Source organism: Artibeus jamaicensis, unplaced genomic scaffold, assembly GCF_021234435.1.
Source record: "Artibeus jamaicensis isolate MK-2021 breed Jamaican fruit bat unplaced genomic scaffold, CSHL_Jam_final contig_554, whole genome shotgun sequence".
In the NCBI taxonomy this organism is placed as follows: Eukaryota; Metazoa; Chordata; class Mammalia; order Chiroptera; family Phyllostomidae; genus Artibeus; species Artibeus jamaicensis.
Genome location: NW_026521885.1, coordinates 1694614 through 1714598, shown reverse-complemented (window position 1 = coordinate 1714598; position 19985 = coordinate 1694614). Strand labels below are relative to the sequence as shown.

General features: G+C 37.1%; 1 protein-coding gene across 1 annotated transcript in view; it reads left to right on the top strand.

Annotated features, from left to right (window-relative positions):
• The window catches only part of GABRA3 (gamma-aminobutyric acid type A receptor subunit alpha3), a 361284-nt gene that overhangs the window by 60864 nt on the left and 280435 nt on the right, over nucleotides 1–19985 (top strand). The gene's annotated exons all lie outside the window — the stretch shown is intronic.

The window sequence follows — 19985 nt, the reverse complement described above, 5'->3', positions numbered from 1 at the left end:
TTTGATGTTAGGCATTGTTCAATGCCACAATATCCTTGTTGATATTTGTTTGGAAGATCTATTTTTTTTTAGAGTGGATCATAAAATATGCTACTATAAGTGTGTTGCTGTCTATATATTGAAGTTGTTCAAGGTTTTTGTAATATATTTGGCTGTTCCATGTTGGGTGCATATGTGTTCATAATGTTTATGTCTTCTTAATGGATACTTCCTTTGAGCATTATGAGGTATCCTTCTGTGTCTCTTTTCACAGATTTTGGTTTGAAGTCTATTTTGTTGGGTATAAATATTGCTATCCTAGCTTTTTTTTCTATCCATTTTTTTGGACTACTTTTTTCCAGCCCTTCACTTACAGTCTGTGTAGGTCTTTTGTTCTGAGGTGGGTCTCTACGAGGCAGCATATATGCAGGCCATGTTTTCTTATCCATTCTGCTACCCTACGTCTTTTGATAGGAGCATTTAATCCATTAACATTTGTGGTTATTTTTGATAGGTACTTATTCACTTTCCTCTTTTATATCTGTGTTCCTCTCTATATCACTCTTTTTTTTTTGTCTTCTTAAAGCAGTCCCTTTAGCATTTTTTGCAGTGTTGGTTCATGGAGATGTATTCTTTTAACCTTCTTTTATCTTAGAAACTCCTTATTTCACGTTTCATTTTGATTGAGAGCCTTGCTGGGCAAAGTGCTTTTGGATTCAGTCCTTTGCTTTTCATTAATTGAAATATTTCTTGCCATCACTTTCTGGCTTATAGTGTTTACATTGAGAAGTCAGCTGCTGGCCTTATCGACACTTCCTTGTATGTTACTTTCTGTTTTCCCTTGCTGCCTTTAAGATTCTATCTTCGTCTTTAAAATTTGATATTTTAATTATGATGTGTCTTGGAGTTGGCCTCCTTGTATTAATCTTGTTTGAGAACCTCTGTGCTTTCTGAACTTGGGTCGCTTTTTGCCTCTCCAGATTAAGCAATTTTCTGTCATTATTTTTTCAAACACTTTTTCTATCCCTTGCTCCTTTTCTTCTCCTGGTATTCCTAGTATTTAAATGTTGTGGCATTTCATGTCATCCTACGGTGCCCTTAATCTGTCTTCCTATTCTTTTTAGTCGTGTTTCATCCACCTGCTGTATCTGGGTGTTTCTTTCTATCTTGTATTCCAGCTTAGTAATTTGGTCCTCTGCTTCATCCAGCCTGCTTCTAGTTCCTTCTAGTGCATTTTTGTTTTAGGTTTGTATTTTTCATTTTTTCCTGGTTCCTGTTTATAGTTTTTATTTCCTTTTTCATACTGTTATAGTTCCTGCTCACTTGTTTGTAGTTGTCAGTGACTTCCTTGAGCATCCTTGTAACCATCATTTTGTATTCTATATCTGATAGTTTGCTTGCCTCCATTTTCATTTTGTTCTTTTACTGGGAATCTTCCATGATTGTGGGAGATTGTGGGAGATTGTGGGTTCTATGTTTGTCTCCCCATTTTAGGTGAGTCTTTTTATGTCTGCATTTTCTGATGCTCTGTTTTGTCAGCTATCTGTGTAGGGTGATGTTCTGTAGTAAGAGTTCTGTGGGGCTCAGTGGTGGGGTTTCTTTGATCTTCTTTTCTGGATGCTCTAGGGTTTCCCTTTCTTCCATTTGTGTGTGCTTTCTTGTTATACTCTGGTTTTACCTATTGATGGCTCCTTTGTTGGTGGGTTCTCCCCTCTAGCAGGTTTACTAGTTTTCAGGACTCCCACCTTGTCTTGTATGTTGTTGTATAGGTGTTGCTTAACAAAGCAGTATTACCAGACAACCAAACCTATGCCAGCAAAAAGAACCCCTTTACCACAGTAGCTGTTTCTACCACAATTGAACTAAGATTAATAAAGGTGAAGGGGGACTGGGGGTATTATAATATATGACAAAGGGAATGTGAGATGAATAAAAGAGGGAGAAACGTTGTGTGGTAAGAGGGAGGAGAATTGATAAGAGTTGGGATAGAACCAATGAGAACAAAGGGAGATAGCAAAATTTACAACATAAGGAAAACACAAAAGGACAATGGGAACAAAGGGTTAAGAAGAGGGAAGGAGACTACTATGAGATTTGAAAGAAAATTGAAAATGTACTGGACCAACAGGAGCAAAACTGCACAAAACCCACAGCAGGGTCAATAGCAATGACTTGAATCAAATTTAATAAAGGTGCAACAGGAATAAGAATATTGTAGTAAAGTGAAAAGTGAATATGGGATGTCTACTGTAAAGGAAAATGATTTTAAGAGAATGGGGGAAGCAAACTAATAATAGTAAGGCATAAAGCCCAGGTTGAAAGAGTGGGAGTAAAGAAAGAAAAGAAAAAAAGGGAGAGAGAAAACAATGAAATAAAGTTCCTCACTTAACTGATCATGGACAGGGTGAAGGCAAAATAGAGTAAGAGAACATTAGAGTATTCCATGGGATTTAAAGTAAATACAAGTGTGAACAAACAACAGTTCCTTTGGAGAAGTACAGCAATAACCACAAAATTTCAACTTGCCATTGTGTATAACAGATGAAAAAAATAAGACTCTTATTAGAAGGGAAAAAAGGAAGTGAGCTGACTTAAGGAAGAAGAGCAGTTATGTAAGATTAGGTGAAGGAGGAATAGTGAGGATCAGAGATAACATCTTAGTGTAGTGTGAGAAAATAAAGTTAACTATGACAGTAATAATGTTCAGGAAGATGAAAAAAATGGATTAAGACCAGGGAAGGGTGCTGTGTGGGATTTGGAATAACAATAGTATGATAAGACATATATAATCTGAATAAAAAGCATAAAAAGTAAAAGACTAAGGGTAGTGTGTTCTTTGGCATATGAAATGAAAGAAGAAAAATTAAAATATGATGTGAATAGGAGAATAAAAACAAATCAAGCAATAAAAAGAAATAAACAAAAGAAAAATTCTAAATAAATGAGAAGAAGAGAAATAAGAAAATGCAAGTTCTGAAAAATAGAAAAAGTGAAATTTGGCTCAGCTGTTGGTGTTTGCTTTCTGGATTCTTTCTGGATCCATCTTGTTTTTCTCACAGCTCCAGGTCTTTTTACTTTGAAAAAAGAAAGAAAAAGAAAAGCCTTATGCTGATTTAACACCTGCCAAGCTAGTTTGCAGGTCTTCCTGGATCCTGCATGTAGTGGGGGATGGGCTCGTTTTTTTTTTTTTTCTTTCCTGTGGTTCTGCAAGGATGTGGCTCAGTGTGAACTACAATAATCACAGGTACCCAGTTTCCAGCCCAAGTCCTTAGAGCACTGTGAGACTCACGCTGTCCACTCTGTGCCTTTGCACCAGGCTGGTGCTGATAATCTCCCTCATCTTGAAACATTTTAATCAGTTCAGCTATTGAAAGAAGTCTCTCTGGGAGCCGCTGCCTCTCTGAGCCCTGGCTGTCCCCTTTGATATATCTGTAAGGCACCCTGAGTGAGATTAAATCTCGCCCCCACTCCCCCTCTGCTGGCCTGGCTACTGTGTGTGCACACGCGAGGTTCCTGCATGTGCAAGGTCCCTGCTCAGTTGTTTTTGAGAAAAGTCCCTTTGAGTGCCACCTTCAGCTCCTAAGAAGTGCCTGGTTTTCCACGCAGGCCAGCTCTCCGACCAGCCCAGAGTCTATCTGGGTCAGGCACAGTTATGTCCCCTCTCTTTTCACAGCTCCAGATGTCGCCTGGTTTCCCATTTTCTCTGGTACTGTCACAGCTGTGAACCGCTGCCCCAGCTTGTATACGCTGCAGGTTGTCTGTCACTTACTGCCTTTTTATCACCCCCAGCAACTTTTTGCATCCAGGTCTCTGCCGGAACAGGTCTGAGACTTACTCACTCTGAGAGGGGAAGAAGCTGCTCAGTGGCTATCACTGATGCTCCTACAGCAGCTAAAGTCTGCAGCTCTCCAGTGAATGGAGAGATCTGAGAAATTTCCTGTCAGCCTACAAAATCTCCTTACTACCCATTTTAAATGTCCTCTGCACACTTTGGATTCCAAACTTCCTATTAGCTGGGATTCTATTTGCTGTTCACTCTCTTCTTTCGAAGATTGGCTAGGTATCCCATTTGGGTGGACGAGCAAGTAGGCTCAGCTCACACCTGCATTGCCACCATCTCCCTCTCCCACTTTTATCAGTTTAAAATTATATATATATATATATATATATATATATATATATATATATATATCTTTATGTTTATTATTGACACTATTACAGATGTTCCCTCTCTGCCCTCCTCCACCCATATATGTTTATTATATTCTTTTATTGGTTTTAAGTTATATTTTTAGGAAAATGTCCTTCTTCTGAGTTATTATGTTTATTGGCATAAAGTCTTTTTTAAAATTTATTTAATTATTGTTCAAGTACAGTTTTCTGTTTTTTACTCCCATCCCAGCCCACCCCCCCAGTGCTCCCCACCTCCCTCCCATTTCCACCCCTTTAGTTGTTGTCCATGTGTCCTTTATACTACTTCCTGTATATTCTTCCCCTTTTCCCCTGAAATTCCTTCCCCTCTCCCTTCTGGTCACTGTCCCCTTGTTCTCTATTTCAGTGTGTTTGGTTTTTATTTTGCTTGCTTGTTTGTTTTGTTGTTTGGCTCCCTCTTAAAGGTGAGATCATATGGTATTTGTCTTTCAACACCTGGCCTATTTCACTCAGCATAATGCTTTCCAGTTCCATCCATGCTGTTGCTAAGGGTAGGAGCTCCTTCTTTCTTTCTGCTGCATAGAATTCCATTGTGTATATGTACCATAGTTTTTGGATCCATTCATTTACTGCTGGGCACCTAGGTTGCTTCCACCTCTTGGCTATTGTAAATTGTGCTGCTATAAACATTGGGGTGCATATGTTCTTTTGGATTGGTGTTTCAGCGTTCTTAGAATATAGTCCCAGCAGTGGAATTGCTAGATCAAAAGGCAGGTCCATTTTTAGTTTTTTTTAGAAAATTCCATACTGTCTTCCACAGTGGTTGTACTAGTCTGCAAGCCCACCAACAGTGAACTAGGGTCTCCGTTTCTCCACAACCTCTCCAACACTTGTTGTTCATTGCTTTGTTTATGATGGCCATTCTGACTGGTGTAAAGTGGTATCTCATTGTGGTTTAATTTGTATCTCTCTAATAGCTAGTGATATTGAGCATCTTTTCATGCGTCTCTGGCACAAATTCTTGAAAAATTACATCTTCTTATCTTTCTAATGTCTATTGGATCTTTAATGATATACTCTTTTCCATTTCTAATATTGCTCATTTGTTTTCTCTCCTTTGTTATTCATCAGAGTTGCTGGTGATTTTTCATTTTCATTGGATTTTTTTTTCCTCTTTCCACAACTCAGTACCCCCTAATGATTTTCTGTTGTATTACGTCTGGGATTTCAATTGTAATAACCTATGACAAATAGGAAGAAATAAATCTGTTTTTATCTGGAAACAGAAGTCCTGCATTATATTGGGGAGGACTACATTTTTACTTTATTTTTTCAGAGGTAATTATATTTATTAATTTATTAATTTTTATTGTATTTTAATTATCATTTAGTACCCTTGGACCTCCCTCTCCCCACATCACCACACTGTTTATCATGTCCATGAATGCTTTTCCTTTTTCATCAATCCCTCCACTCCTTACCCTCTACCCCACCTTAGCTGTCATCCTGCCATCTATGTGTCTGTATTTTGCTTGTTTGTTCAGTTCGTTCATTAGATTCCACACACAAGTGAAATCATATGGTATTTTTCTTTCTCTGACTGGCTTATTTCATTTTGCGTAATGTTCTCCAGGTCCATCCATTTGGTGCAAAGGGTAAACTTTTCTTCTTTTTTTCCAGCTGAGCCAGCTGAATAACATTCCATTGTGTAAATGTCCCATAGTTGTTTTACCCACTCATCTAGTGATGGATACTTCAGCTGTTTCCATATCTTGGTGATTATAAATAATGCTGCAGTGAACATAGGGGTGCTTATGTTCTTTTGAATTGGTATTTTGGTTTCATTTGGATATATTCCCAGAAGTGGGATCACTGAGTCAAAAGGCTGATCCATTTTTAATTTTTTATGTTATCTCTATAATTGCTTTCACAGTGGCTGCACCAGTCTGCATTTTTACTAATACTGCTTGGTTCCCCTTTCTCCACATCCTTGCCAACACTTGCTGTTTGTTGATTTATGGATGGATGATAGTCATTCTGACAGGTGTGAGATGGTAACTCATTGTGGTGTTAATTTGCATTTCTATGATGATCAGTGACATTGAGCATCTTTTCATATCTCTTTTGGCTATCTGTATGTCCTCTTTGAAGAAGTGTCTATTAAGGCCCTTAGCCCATTTTTTAATTGGGTTCGTTGTTTTTTTGGTGTTGAATTTTGTAAGTTCTTTATAAATTTTGGATATTAACCCCTTATCAGATGTATTGGTGAATATGTTCTCCCATTCTGTGGGTTGTCTCTATTTTGTTGATGATTTCCTTTGCTGTGCAAAAACTTTTTAGTTTCTGTAGTCCCATTTGTTTATTTTTTCTTTTGTTTCCTTTGTCTGGGGAGATATATCCAATAAAATATTGCTGTGAGCAATGTCCAAGATTTTGCTGCCTAGGTTTTCTTCTAAGATTTTTATGGTTTCAGGTTAACTTTTAAGTCTTTTATCCATTTTGAATTTATTCTTGTGTGTAGTATAAGAAGGTGGTCTAGCTTAATTTTTCTGCATGTATCTGTCCAACTTTTTAACACCATGTACTGAATAAACTATCTTTAGCCCATTGTATATGCTGGCTTCCTGTGTTGAATATTAATTACTCTAAAAGTGTGGGTTTGTTACTGGGCTTTCTATTCTGTTCCATTGTTCTATTTGTCTATTTTTTTTATGATAGCACCATGCTTGAAAAAGAACAACAAACGAAGCCCAAAGCAAGTAGAAGGAAGGAAATAATAAAGATCAGAGCAGAAATAAATGAAATAGTGTCTAAAAAAACAATACAAAATATCAATGAATCCAAGACTTGGTTGTTTGAAAAGATAAACATTATTGACAAACCTTTAACCAGACTCATCAAGAAAAAAAGGGAAAGGACCCAAATAAATAAAATCAGAAATAAAAAAGGATAAATAACTGACACCAAAGAAATAAAAAGGATTGTATGAAAATATTATGAACAAGTATATGCCAACATACTGGACAAGCTGGGTGAAATGGATAAATTTCTAGAAACATATCATTTTCCAAAACTAAATCAGGAAGAATCAGAGAATCTGAATAGACATATTACACCTAGTGAAATTGAAGCAGTAATAAAAAAAAAACACAACAATCAAAAACTCTGGGCCAGATGGCTTCACAGGTGAATTTTACCAAACTTTCCAAGAAGAACTAATACCTCTTCTTCTTAAACCATTTCATAAAATTCAATAGGATGGAAGGCTCCCAAGCTCATTTTATGAGGCCATCATTATCCTAATTCCAAAACCAGATAAAGACACTACAAAAAAAGAAAAGTATAGACCAATATCCCCAATGAACATAAATTCTAAAACCCTCAACAAAATAGTTAGAAATTGAATATACCAAATTGAATATACAATGCAGCAAAAAGATCATACACCATGATCAAGTGGAGTTTATTCTGGGGGTGCAATGATGGTACAACATTTGCGATACATCACATAAATAAAAGGAAGGATAAAACCACATGATCTTATCAATATATGCAGAAAAAGCACTTGATAAAATTCAGCATCCATTTATTATAAAAACTCTCAGCAAAGTGGGAATAGAGATAACATACCTAAACATAATAAAGGCCATTTATGATAAACCAACAACCGACATCATACCCAATGGGAAGAAACTACAAACATTCCCCTTTTAGATCAGGAAAAGACAGGGATATCTGCTTATACCTCTCTTATTAAGCATTGTACTGGAAGTCAAAGCCATAGGAATCAGACAGAAGAAGAAGAAATAAAAAGCATCTAAATTGGAAAGGAAGTAGTAAAATGTATTTATTTGCAGATGACATGATACAATACATAGAGAACCCCAAAGATTACACCAAGAAACTATTAGGGCTGATGAATGCATTCAGCAAAGTAGCAAGATACAAAATGAATATATAGAAATCAGTTGCATTTTTATATGCCAATAATGAACTAACTGAAAGGGATACTAAAAACAAAAAACAAAAACAAGGATGTCAAAGACCTGTCCTGGGAAAATTATATGACACTGAAGAAAGAAATAGAAGAAGACACAAATAAATGGAAGCACATACCTTGTTCATGGGTAGGAAGAATGAACATAATTAAAATGTCCATACTACCCATATCAGTTCTTAGATTCAACACAATTCTTGTCAAGGTTCCAATGATGTATTTCACAGAAAGAACAAATATTTCAAAAATTTATATGGTATCACAAAAGGCCCCACATAGCAATAGCAATCCTAAGAAAGAAGAAAAAGTTGGTAATCATGGTAATATCCGACTCTACTATAAGCCCATAGTAATCAAAACAGCATGGTACTACATATTTACTTTAACTTCTACCAGGTATTTACATAGAGTAGAAGCAGAAAATTTTAATCCAAGGAGAGACTGAGTTACTTCAAAGGTGAATTTGTTTGTTTGTTTGTTTGTTTGTTTGTTTTGGTAAGACATTATATCTTTGTGCCCCTCCCTTACAGTTTTATGTTGTCCTTTAGCATCCCAGATGAAATTCTGAGGCTTCATTAGGAATTCTTCATCATTTTGGGCCCGAAGCTCCAGGAGACTGCTAACTCTCCTTAGCTTGTCACTTCTCTAGCTCTCTTTTCTGCTTATATTCTCCAGCACAACCATTTAGAAATAAGTAAATGCCTGTATGGAGAATATGGCTTATACTATCAGACCTATTTCTTTGCATTCTCCTTTGTCCTAAATCGTTTGTTTTTTTTTAAACCTGGGTTACTTGAATTTCTGAACTTTGATTTTCATCTCACCGTATCCCTGAGACTGCGGTAAGCTTCTCTCTTAGTCGGTGGTTTCAGCAAAATAAAACTTTTAGCCTCTCTGCCTGTGTTTCTCACCAATCAGTTAAGTACTAAAGTGAGTGTAGAATGTTGGGTTCACATCAGTGAGGTTTCTTTCACTCTAGGATCTTTGCCCCTCAGATTCTATTTGCCTTCATAGCTCTCTGATGGAATAAAACACACACACACATTTTACTCCAGTTTTCTGGAGTTTCTTAGGGGGTGAGCTGGTCTGTTGTATAAAGTTGTCCCTCACAGCCATAAGCAGGAGTTTTTAGTAAAGTTTTATAGTTTTATATAAATAGACTTTTAAAAGATTTTATTTATTTACTTTTAGAGAGGGGAAGGGAGGGAGAAAGACAAGGAGAAAACCATATGAGAGATACATGGATCAGTTGCCTCTCACATGCGCCCAACTAGGGGACCTGACCCACAACCCAGGCATGTGCCCTGACTGGGAATTGAACCAGTGTGACCTTTCTATTTGCAGGCCAGCACTCAATCTACTGAGCCACATCAGCCATGGCTGATACACAAACACACTCGCGTGTGTGTGTATGTATGTGTATATCTATATGTATGTATATATGTATATATCTTAAGTTTTATAGTTTTGTTGCTAAAATAAATGGTCCTTTCACCCCATTAAATTCTCTAATTGGTTATTGCTGGTGTTTATAAAGGTGCTGACTCATGTATTTTGACATACTGTTGGTCCATTTTATAGTAAACTATTTATTCCATTGCAAACTGATAATTGTTACCTTTTATAAATGTATGTTTTAGCTTCATTAATTAGCTAGCACTTTATAATAATATACTGAATAGTAGCATTAGTCAGTTTTATCTCCTTCTTTAATTTATTGAGCATTCTTTTACCTTTTCATCATTACACATGAAGTTTTCTGTACATTTCATATAAATACCTTTTACTGAATTTGGATGTTCTTAAAATATATTATTTAAGACAAGTTTTTTTTTTTTAGGTAGAAGTATTGTCTCTTATAAACATGTACCATTCCTTCTTGAAATCTTTGGAAAGTTTTAAAATAAAATACAACCTTCTTTCTCTAATTTTATATTCTTTTTTGTTTTTTCAGATTATGATTGATTTCTCTTTCTCCAATTTGCTAAGAGCACAGTGTTTATGTTTCAGTTATTTAATTCTTCGTTTAAGTATATGTTACTTATTTTTTGTTTATCTCCTTGAGTACATTTTACCTTTTAAAAATATCTACATCACTATTTTCAGTCCAATGTCTATCCCATGCTGTATAGTCAATAATTTTTATGGAATTAATTATCACATTGATTATTTTGTCATAATATTTGACTGTTTACATTCTTCTATTTCTTTACTATTACCCCAGAATTGGTAGAGTTGGAAGTTTTTAATCCTAAGCAAAGCTTAGACCTAGGGAAAGAAAGATAAATATGGACCCAATGCTACTTATACTCTAGTCTTGTTGTCAGTTGATATTTCTTTGAATTATCAAATATTAGACCTAGAAGTTTAGTCATCATCTAGTTCAACCTATTCATCCTACAAATGAGAAAACTGAGGCACAATAGAGAAAATCAGTTGCCCCAAACTCAGAGCCAATATTAAGTGTATTCCATAAATTTATCTGTATGGGAGAAAGAGATGGAATCATACAGACATTATCTTGTTTTTGCTGTGTGGTAATCGCCATGAATTTTCTAGAGTCATTCCTCCTCTTGACATGTAGAAGGTGTACAATGGCTGTGGAAACATTAGCATTGGCTTAAGGCATTGGTGCAGCCTGTAAGAGACAGAAAAGAGTCTTTTTTCCCCACCATTTTCTGGGATAGCAGATTCTGCTTTGGCTTACCATTTATCCAAGTATGAACAATATTCTTTAGAAGAATTCTATACTATTGTGTTTCTGGATTTGGACAAATGAAAGTACCTTAGATAGACTTTGTTTTGTTACCTTCAGTTGCTTTCTACCTTCAGTTATCCTGCTGAATTTATAGCAGAAATTCTTAAACCTTGAAATAAAGCTGAATTGTAGAGCTTTTGAGAGTGGTATGTGAGTGAGCTGAAAAAGCAGGGAGCAGAGATTAATGTCTTTGGCTAAAACCAAAACACTCCGGGTTGAAGAACTACACAGCTTTTGCCCTTTAGACAGCTATATCAGATTCCTAAATCCCTTAGTGCTGGTTTCTACATGGCCTTATCCAAATGTCTCTATCATACAGTCTCTGCTGCCTTCCTAGAGTGGTTCCAAAAAAGACCCATTGTGGAATTGTATTTCTTGACAAAACTCAGTATTAATTCCCAGGGCCTAGGTCAACCCTGTGCTCCATGGGAAGTATTAAGTTATAGCTTGGCCAAATATATACTCCTGTATACCAATAGGATAACTGAACTCTCAGCATCATAGCAATTGCTTTAGGAAGTATTCACTTTTTATTTATTTATTTTATATTTATATTTATATTTTTTCAATTGAAGTTTAATATTATTTTGTGTTAGCTTCAGGTATACAAAATAGTGGTTAGACAATAATATACATTACAAAGTATTTCCCCAATATTTCCAGTACTCACCTGGGACAATACATAGTTATTATAATATTATTGACTAAATTCACAATGCTGTACTTTACATCCTGATGACTATTTTGTAACTGCCAATTTGTACTTCTTAATCCCTTTACCTTTTTCATAATGCATGGGAATACCACTTAATCAGGATTCAAAAATATTGCGTTCAGTCCCTCTCTGACACTTATTAGTTCCTGGTTTGTGACCAAGTAAAAACCTCTTTATATTTTATTATTCATTCTTTAAGTTTAAAAAATTCTTTTAAAAATTTATTTATTTAATTGTTGTTCAAGTATAGTTTTCTGTCTTCTACTCCGATTCCAGCCTACCCCCCAGTGCTCCCCACCTCCCTTCCATTTCCACCACCCCTTAGTTTCTGTCCATGTGTCCTTTATACTACTTCTTGCATATCTTTCCCCTTTTCTCCTGAAATTCCCTCCCCTCTCCCCTCTGGTCACTGTCCTCCTGTTCTCTATTTCAGCGTCTTTGGTTACATTTCACTTGCTTGTTTATTTTGTTGTATAGGTTCTGTTAAAGGTGAGATCATATGGTATCTATCTTTCATCGCCTGGCTTCTTTCACTCAGCATAATGATTTCCAGTCCCATCCATGATGTTGCAAAGGATAAAAGCTCCTTCTTTCTTTCTGCTGCATAGAATTCCATTGTGTAAATGTACCATAGTTTTTGGATCCATTCATTTATTGCTGGGCACCTATGTTGCTTCCAACTCTTGGCTATGGTAAATTGTGCTGCTATGAACATTGGGATACATAGGTTCTTTTGGATTGGTGTTTCAGGATTCTCAGGATATAATTCTAGGAGTGGAATTGCTGAGTCAAAAGGCATATTCATTTTTAGTTTTCTTAGAAAATTCCATACTGTTTTCCATAATGGTTGTACCAGTCTACAATCAAACCACCAATGAACTAGGGTCTCCGTTTCTCCACAACCTCTCCAACACTTGTTTGTTGCTTTGTTTGTGATGGCCTCTCTGACTGGTGTAAAGTGGTATCTCATTGTGGTTTTAATTTGCATATCTCTGATACCTAGTGATATTGAGCATCTTTTCATGTGACTCTGGATCCTCTTTATGTCCTCCTTGGAGAAATGTCTGTTCAAGTCCTTCACCCACTTTTTAATTGGGTAGCTTGTCTTCTTAAAGTGGAATCATGTAAGTTCTTTGTATATTCTGGAGATTAAAACCTTGTTTGAGGTATCATTGGCAAATATGTTTTCCCATACAGTTGGTTCTCTTTTAATTTTAATACTGTTTTCTTTAGCAGTGCAGGAGCTTTTTAATTTGATGAGATCCCATTTGTTTATTCTTTCCTTTATGTCCCTTGCTCTACGGGTCATATCAGTAAAAATGTTGCTGTGTGAAATATCTGAGATTTTCCTGCCAATGTTCTCCTCTAGGACTTTAATGGTGTCACAGCTTATATTTAAGTCTTTTATTCACCTTGAATTTATTTTGGTGTATGGTGTAAGCTGGTGCTCGAAATTAATTTTTTTTGCACATAGCTGTCCAGTTCTCCTAATACCATTTGTTGAAGAGGCTATTTTTAGTCCATCTTATGTTGCTGCCCCCTTTGTCGAGTATCAATTGACCATGGAGACTTGGGTTTATTTCTGGGCTCCCTGTTCTGTTCCATTTGTCAATGTGCCTGTTTTTATGGCAGTACCAGGCTATTTTGATTACAGTGGCCTTGTAATACAGTTTGGTATGAGGTATTGTGATCCCTCCTACTTTGTACTTGTTTCTCAAAATTGCAGCTACTATTCGGGGTCATTTATAGTTCCATATAAATTTTTGAAGTATTTATTCTATGTCTGTGAAATATGCCATTGGTACTTTAATAGGTATTGCATTGAATCTGTAAATTGCTTTTTGTGGTATGGACATTTTGATGATGTTAATTCTTCCAATCCATGAACACTATATGTTTCCATTTTTTGTGTCTTCCTTGATTTCTTTCTTCAGTGTCGTGTACTTTTCTGAGTACAGAATTTTTACCTCCTTGGTCAGGTTTATTCCCAGGTTTTTATTTATTTGTTTATTCTTGCTAATTCAAATGGGATATTTTTCTTGATTTCTGCTCCTACTGTTTCATTGTTGGTATACAAAAATTGTTGGTATCCTTTGATTTCTGAATACTGACTTCGTATCCCACCGTATTGCCAAATTTGTTTATTAGTTCGAGCAGTTCTTGGGTGGAGTCTATAGGATTTTCCATGTACACTGTCATGTCATCTGGAATCAGTGACAGTTTTCTTTCCTCCTTTCTGAGTTGGATGCCTTTTATTTCCTTTTCTTTTCTGATCACTGTGGCTAAATCTTCTAATGTTATGTTGAATAGGAGTGGTGAAAGTGGACAACCTTGTCTTGTTCCTGATCTTAGTGGAAAAGCTTTTAGTTTTTGCCCATTGAGTATGATTTTGGCTGTAGGTCTCTCATATATGGCCTTTGTTATGTTGAGGGATGCTCCCTCTATTCCCACTTTGCTGAGTGTTTTTTTATCATAAATGGGTGTTCTACCTTATCAAAAGCTTTTTCCACATCTATTGATATGATTATGTGATTTTGTTTTTGTTTTTGTTTATGTGATGTATTACATTTACTGATTTGCAAATATTGAACCATCCTTGCATCCCTGGAATGAACCGCACTTGGTCATGGTGTATCATCCTTTTAATGTATTGTTGGATATGGTTTGCCAATATTTTTTTTTGAGGATTTTAATATCTATGTTCATCAGTGATATTAGCCTGAAGTTTTCTTTGTTTGTTGTGTCTTTCTCTGGTTTTGGGACTAGGATAATATTTGCTTGATAAAAATAGCTTGGGAGTCTTCCATTATTTTGAAGTTTTTGGAATAGTCTCTGAAGGATAGGGGTTAGCTCTTCCTTAAATGCTTTATAGAATTCTCTTGTGAAACCATCTGGTCCAGGGCTTTTATGTGTTGGGAGTTATTTAATTACTGCTTCAATTTCTTCTGCTGCTATTGGTTGTTCAAGCTTTCTGCTTCTTCTTCACTGAGTTTTGAAAAATTATATTTTTCTAGAAATGTGTCCATTTCACCTAGGTTTTCAAATTTCTTGGCATAAGTTCTTCATAGTAATTTCTTACCTTCCCTTGTATTTCTGTGGTGACAGTTGTAATCTCTTCTGTTTCATTTCTGGTTGTTTTTATTTGGGTCCTCTCTCTTCTTTCCTTGATGAGTCTGTTTAAAAGCTTGTCGATTTTGTTTATCTTGTCAAAGAACCAACTCCTGGATTCATCGATCGTTAGAATTGTGCTTTTAGTCTCTATGTCATTTAAATCTGCTCTGATCTTGGTTATTTCTTTCATTCTACTTGGTCTCAGGTGTCTTTGTTGTTGTACCTCGAGTTCTTGTAGGTGTAGGGTTAGGATGTATTTTTGAAATGTTTCTATCTCTTTTAGGTTGGCCTGTATTGCTATGAAGTTCCCTCTCAAGACTGCCTTTGCTGTGTCCCATAAGTTTTGGGTTTTTGTGAGCTTATTTTCATTTTTTTCCAGAAACTTTTTGATTTCTTCCTAATTTCAATCTTGACCCATTGGTTGTTTATTATCATGATATTCAACCTCCATGATTTTGAGTGTTTGGGGTTTTTTTCCTTTGGGGTTGGTTTCCAGTTTCAGTCCCTTGTGATCAGAAGCAATGCTTGGTATAATTTCAATTGTCTTGAATTTACTTAGGGTTGTTTTGTGTCCTATCATGTAGTCTATCTTTCAAAATATTCCTGTGCATTTGAAAAGAATGTGTATTTAGCTTCTTTGGGATGAAGGGCTCTATATATATATCAGTTAAGTCCATTTCATCTAAGGCGTTGCTCAATGCCTCAATATCTGTTCATATTTTATTTGGAAGATCTGTCCATTTTTCACAGTGGGTTGTTAAAATCCCCTACTATAATTGTATTGCTCTCAATATCTTTCTTAAAGTCCTCTAAGCGTTTCTTTATATATTTGGGTGCTCCTAGTTTGGGTGCATATATATTTATGATGTTAATGTCTTCTTGGTGGATTCTTCCCCTGAGTATTAAGACATGACTTTCTGGGTCTCTCTTTATCATCCTTTTGTGTGTGTGTGTGTGTGTGTGTGTGTGTGTGTGTGTGTGAAGTCCATTTTGTCTGATATGCGTATTGCTATCTCAGCTTTTTTTTCCTGTCCGTTTGCTTGGAAAATTTATTGGCAGTCCTTCACCTTTAGTCTGTGATGGTCTTTTGTCCTGAGGTGGGTCTGTTGTAGGCAGCATATATGTGGGTCATGGTTTCTTATCCATTCTTTATTGTATGTCTTTTGATTGGAACATTTAATCCATTTACATTTAAGGTTTTTTTTGATAGGTATTTATTCATTACCATTTTTGTACCTGTGTTCCTCTCTGTGTCTCTCTTTTCCTTCCTTTCCTTAGAGCAGTTTTTTTAGTATTTCTTGCAGAGCTGGTTTGGTGGAGGTATATTCTTTTAGACTTCTTTTGCCTTGGAAGCTCTTTTTTGGCCTTGTGTCTTGATTGAAAGCCTTGCTGGGTAAAGTAACTTTGGTTGTAGGCCTCTGTTTCTCATTACTTGGAATATTTCTTGCCATTCTCTTCTTGCTTGGAGTGCTTCCATTGAGAAGTCAGTAGCTACCCTTATTGGGGCTCCCTTGTATGTTACTTCTTTTTTCTCCCTTGCTGCCTTTAAGATTCTCTCTTTGTTTTGGAATTTTGCCATTTTGATGATGATGTGTCTTGAAGTGGCCTCCTTGGGTTCCTCTTGATTGGGACTCTGTGTGAATCCTGGATTTGCGTGACTTTTTCTCTCATCAAATTAGGGAAGTTTTCCATCATTACTTTTTTAAAAAGGTTTTCTATCCCTCGTTCTTCTTCTTCTCCTTCTGGTATCCCTCTTATTTGGGTATTATTACGTTTCATATTGTCTTGCATTTCTCTTAATCCCTCTTCATTCTTTCTGAGCCCCTTTTTCTCTCCTTGGTCTCTCTGGGTGTTTTTTTCTACTTTGTCTTCTAACTTGCTGATCCGATTTTCTACTGCTTCATCGAGCCTGCTTTTGATTCCTCTATTGTGTTCTTCAGTTCAGAAATTGTATACTTAATTTTCTCTTGTCCCTTGCTGATAGTTTCTATTTTCTTTTTCTTGTTGATATAGTTTGCAGTAAGTTTATTGTAGCTCCCCTGTAGTTTCTAGTAGCTCATTGTTAGCTCTTTGAACTTCCTGATAACCAGTGCTTTGACTTCAATATCTGATAGCTAACTTGCTTCTATTTCATCTCACATTATTTCTGAAGCTTCCTCCTTTTGTTTCATTTGAGGTTTGTTTCTTTGCCTTTCCATTGTTTGTGAGACTCTTCTTGTTAGTTTCAGCTTTTTAAATTGATTTGTTCTGGCTTCCTGGGTTTATGGTGTGAACTTCTGTAGTATAATACCTGTGAGATTCAGTGGTATATTCTCCTTGATCTCCCAAGCTCAGTGGCCTTGGGCTGTCCTTTACATTTACCTTGTGTTTCTCTTTGGGGTTTGATTATTCTGGGGTTTTTCTTTTGTGGGTCCTTCTCACCAGCTGGTTAGCTGATGGGCTCTTTGTCCACCACCTGTTTTAATTTGTTGTACTGGTAAGTTCAAGCTGTGTTCAACCTACTATTTCTGTGTGTACAAGGTTTTGAGTATTCTCTTTTGGTCTTATTTGGTTGTTTATACTTTGTAGTTTCTCCACTATTTAGCTGTATTTCCAGATAGGTCTTGGGTTGAGGTTTGTGGGGTTTCCACTCCCTCCTATCTGTTGGTGGTTCCTTTGTTGTTGGGTTTCCTCTTCCAGGGGGTATCATGGTGTTTACCACTTCCGCCTACTCTTTTTTTGTGGTCAGTTGGAGCGGAAAGCAAAGTGGTTTATGACAGCAGGAAGGTATTCTATGGTATTCACAATAGCAGCTGGTAGAGAAGAGATAAAAGATCTTTAGGCTATGTATAGTGTTAACTGTAATCTTCAACTCACCTATCCGCTTTTAAGAAAGGACGGACAGAAGATAAGACTCTTGTTAGGGAGGAAAGGCTTGTGAGTTGGATCTAGAAAGCAGTGAGGTTGTGGGAGGTCAGATTCTGAGGTAAGGTGAGAGTAAAGTATAGTAAATAGGTGTAGTGTGTGAGAGAGTAGAGTTAACCACTACAGTAATAGAGTTCAGGAAACTGTGAAGTGGACTAAGATGTGGGAGGGTGTTGTGAAGTATTTACAATAGTATATTACAGCTATTATTTACAATAATATTAGAGCAACAATCATATGACAGAGTCTATGTGATCTGGATAACATGAGTAGGGGGTATAGAACTTTGAGTAGTGTCCTAAAGGGACACAAGTGACATGAAGGACAGTAAATTAGCACACTGTGGAAAAGAGATCAGGGGAAACCTGTGAAATGATACAATATAACCGGCCACAGCGTAGAAGACTATACAGAAAAAAGAGGAATACAAAGAGACTATTAAAATAAAAGATAAAAGAATAATGAAGAAATAATAATACAAATATTCAGCAACTTGTAGTTTCTCTGCTATAGCAAAGTGAAATATGTCTCTCTATCTCTACTGTTGGTATGTCCCATCTTTGGGTCCCACTCTGGTCTTTTTGCAGGTCCAAGTTTTTTGTTTCACTTGTGGGAAGAAAAAAAGCAGGAGAAGGGAGGAAGAAGAGATAAGTTTGGAAAGAAATGAAGAAGGAATAAAGCAAGGAAGAAGGAAAGAGAGGAAAATGGTATTGAAAGATGAAACAGTCATAAAATTAAAGAAATAAAAGATTACTTAAAAGAAAATCTTTTGTTGGTTTCAAACTGGCCAAACTGATTTTTCTTATTTTGCTGGCTGCAGCAGACTGCGGGGCAATTGATGTGGCCTTTCCGAATGTGTATTCAGCCAGTCCTGTGAGCACTTGCCCAGGAGCTAGTGTGGCACCACTCCCCAGCGCCCCGTGCAGGGGTTTCATGTCCTCTTCAGAGCACTCTTTCCCCTGGGGTCATTGCCATGTGCTGGGGTGCAGGCATGCGGCATGCAGCCAGGCTGCCTGGGACCAGTGGGTTCGGGCATGAACCCTTCCTAGTGCTATGGGGCAACACAAGGCCTTCTGCCCAATCTTGGGATTGCTGCTAGGCTGGGTGGGGAGTAGGCCAAGGGATTCTCACAGGAGAATCCTTTAAACAGTTTGCTTTTTGTCAAATTCCCCCTACTCAAGCTTGCTGCTCTGTACAGCCTAATTCTCCAGCCAGACCAGTCACTGTCAGAATCAGAGCTCGATATTGTGACTCTCAATTTTCCCAAGCCAGCGACCACAGACTCTCTGGGTGATCATGGCCCTTGTGTTTGCCTTTTTGACCTTACTCCCCTCTCTGCAATCTGAAGCCACCAGGTTTATGCTGGTATTGCCAAAACCCTGCTTGGCTGGGGAGGGTGGAGCTGATGACCCAGCTCTCTCCCAAGGACCCTGTGGCAGGCCCAAGGCTCCCAAAGAGTCCATGGTAGACCCGGTGCCGGGCACAGGGCAGGGTGAGGGCAGAGGCTGCTGCCACCCCTGTCTCCCCAGTGGTCCCTGGGACCCTACTGTCCTGTAGCCTTCTCCTTAATGTCTGGTTTTTCAGTGTCCTCTATAATTTTTGGTCTCCTATCTTCATATATGCTGGGGTACTGTTGGCTGTTTGCTCTGTTCCTCCATAGATTGGCAAAGTTTTTCTCCCATGTATAGGGGGAAGTGGAATCTGCTCCCTCCTACTCTGTCACCATCTTCCCCTCCAATCTAAGTTAAAAAATTCTTACTCTGCTCACCTATGGGCATTGTGATAAGGACAGAAATTTGATAATGAATGTCAACATAGTGTCCAGCACAAATAATGCCCCTTTTTAAGTATAGAATCTGTTATTACAAAATCATAAGCATGAATTCTGTAACATAACAAAATCACACTCAAGCATACCACATGACAATTTAGGTGAAATATTTCAATTTAAACTGTAAATTATTACACCCATATTATTACCCTACCAACCACACTCAAGCAGGTGTTACTTCTGCTGGACACTGTATATCATAAATGTGCTATAGTTTATTATTAACATCACATCACTGCAACCATTTTTGGATGCGTAACATATGCTGTGTACTCTTGTAAATTCAGTCCTTTCTCTCTCTCTTCCCCCTTCACCCTCTCCCCGTCCCTCCCTTGACACTCATCACACAATCCAAAAGGAGTACTTATTATTACCCTCCCATTATAGATGAAGAAACTAATATATTATTTTCTATTTCTGATGTAACAAACTACTAAATATCTAGCAGTTTAGGTCAGCACACATTTTTAATCTCACTGTTCCTGTAAGTCAAATGTTTGTTTGACTGAGCTGGGTCTTCTGCTTAGGGGAACCTCAC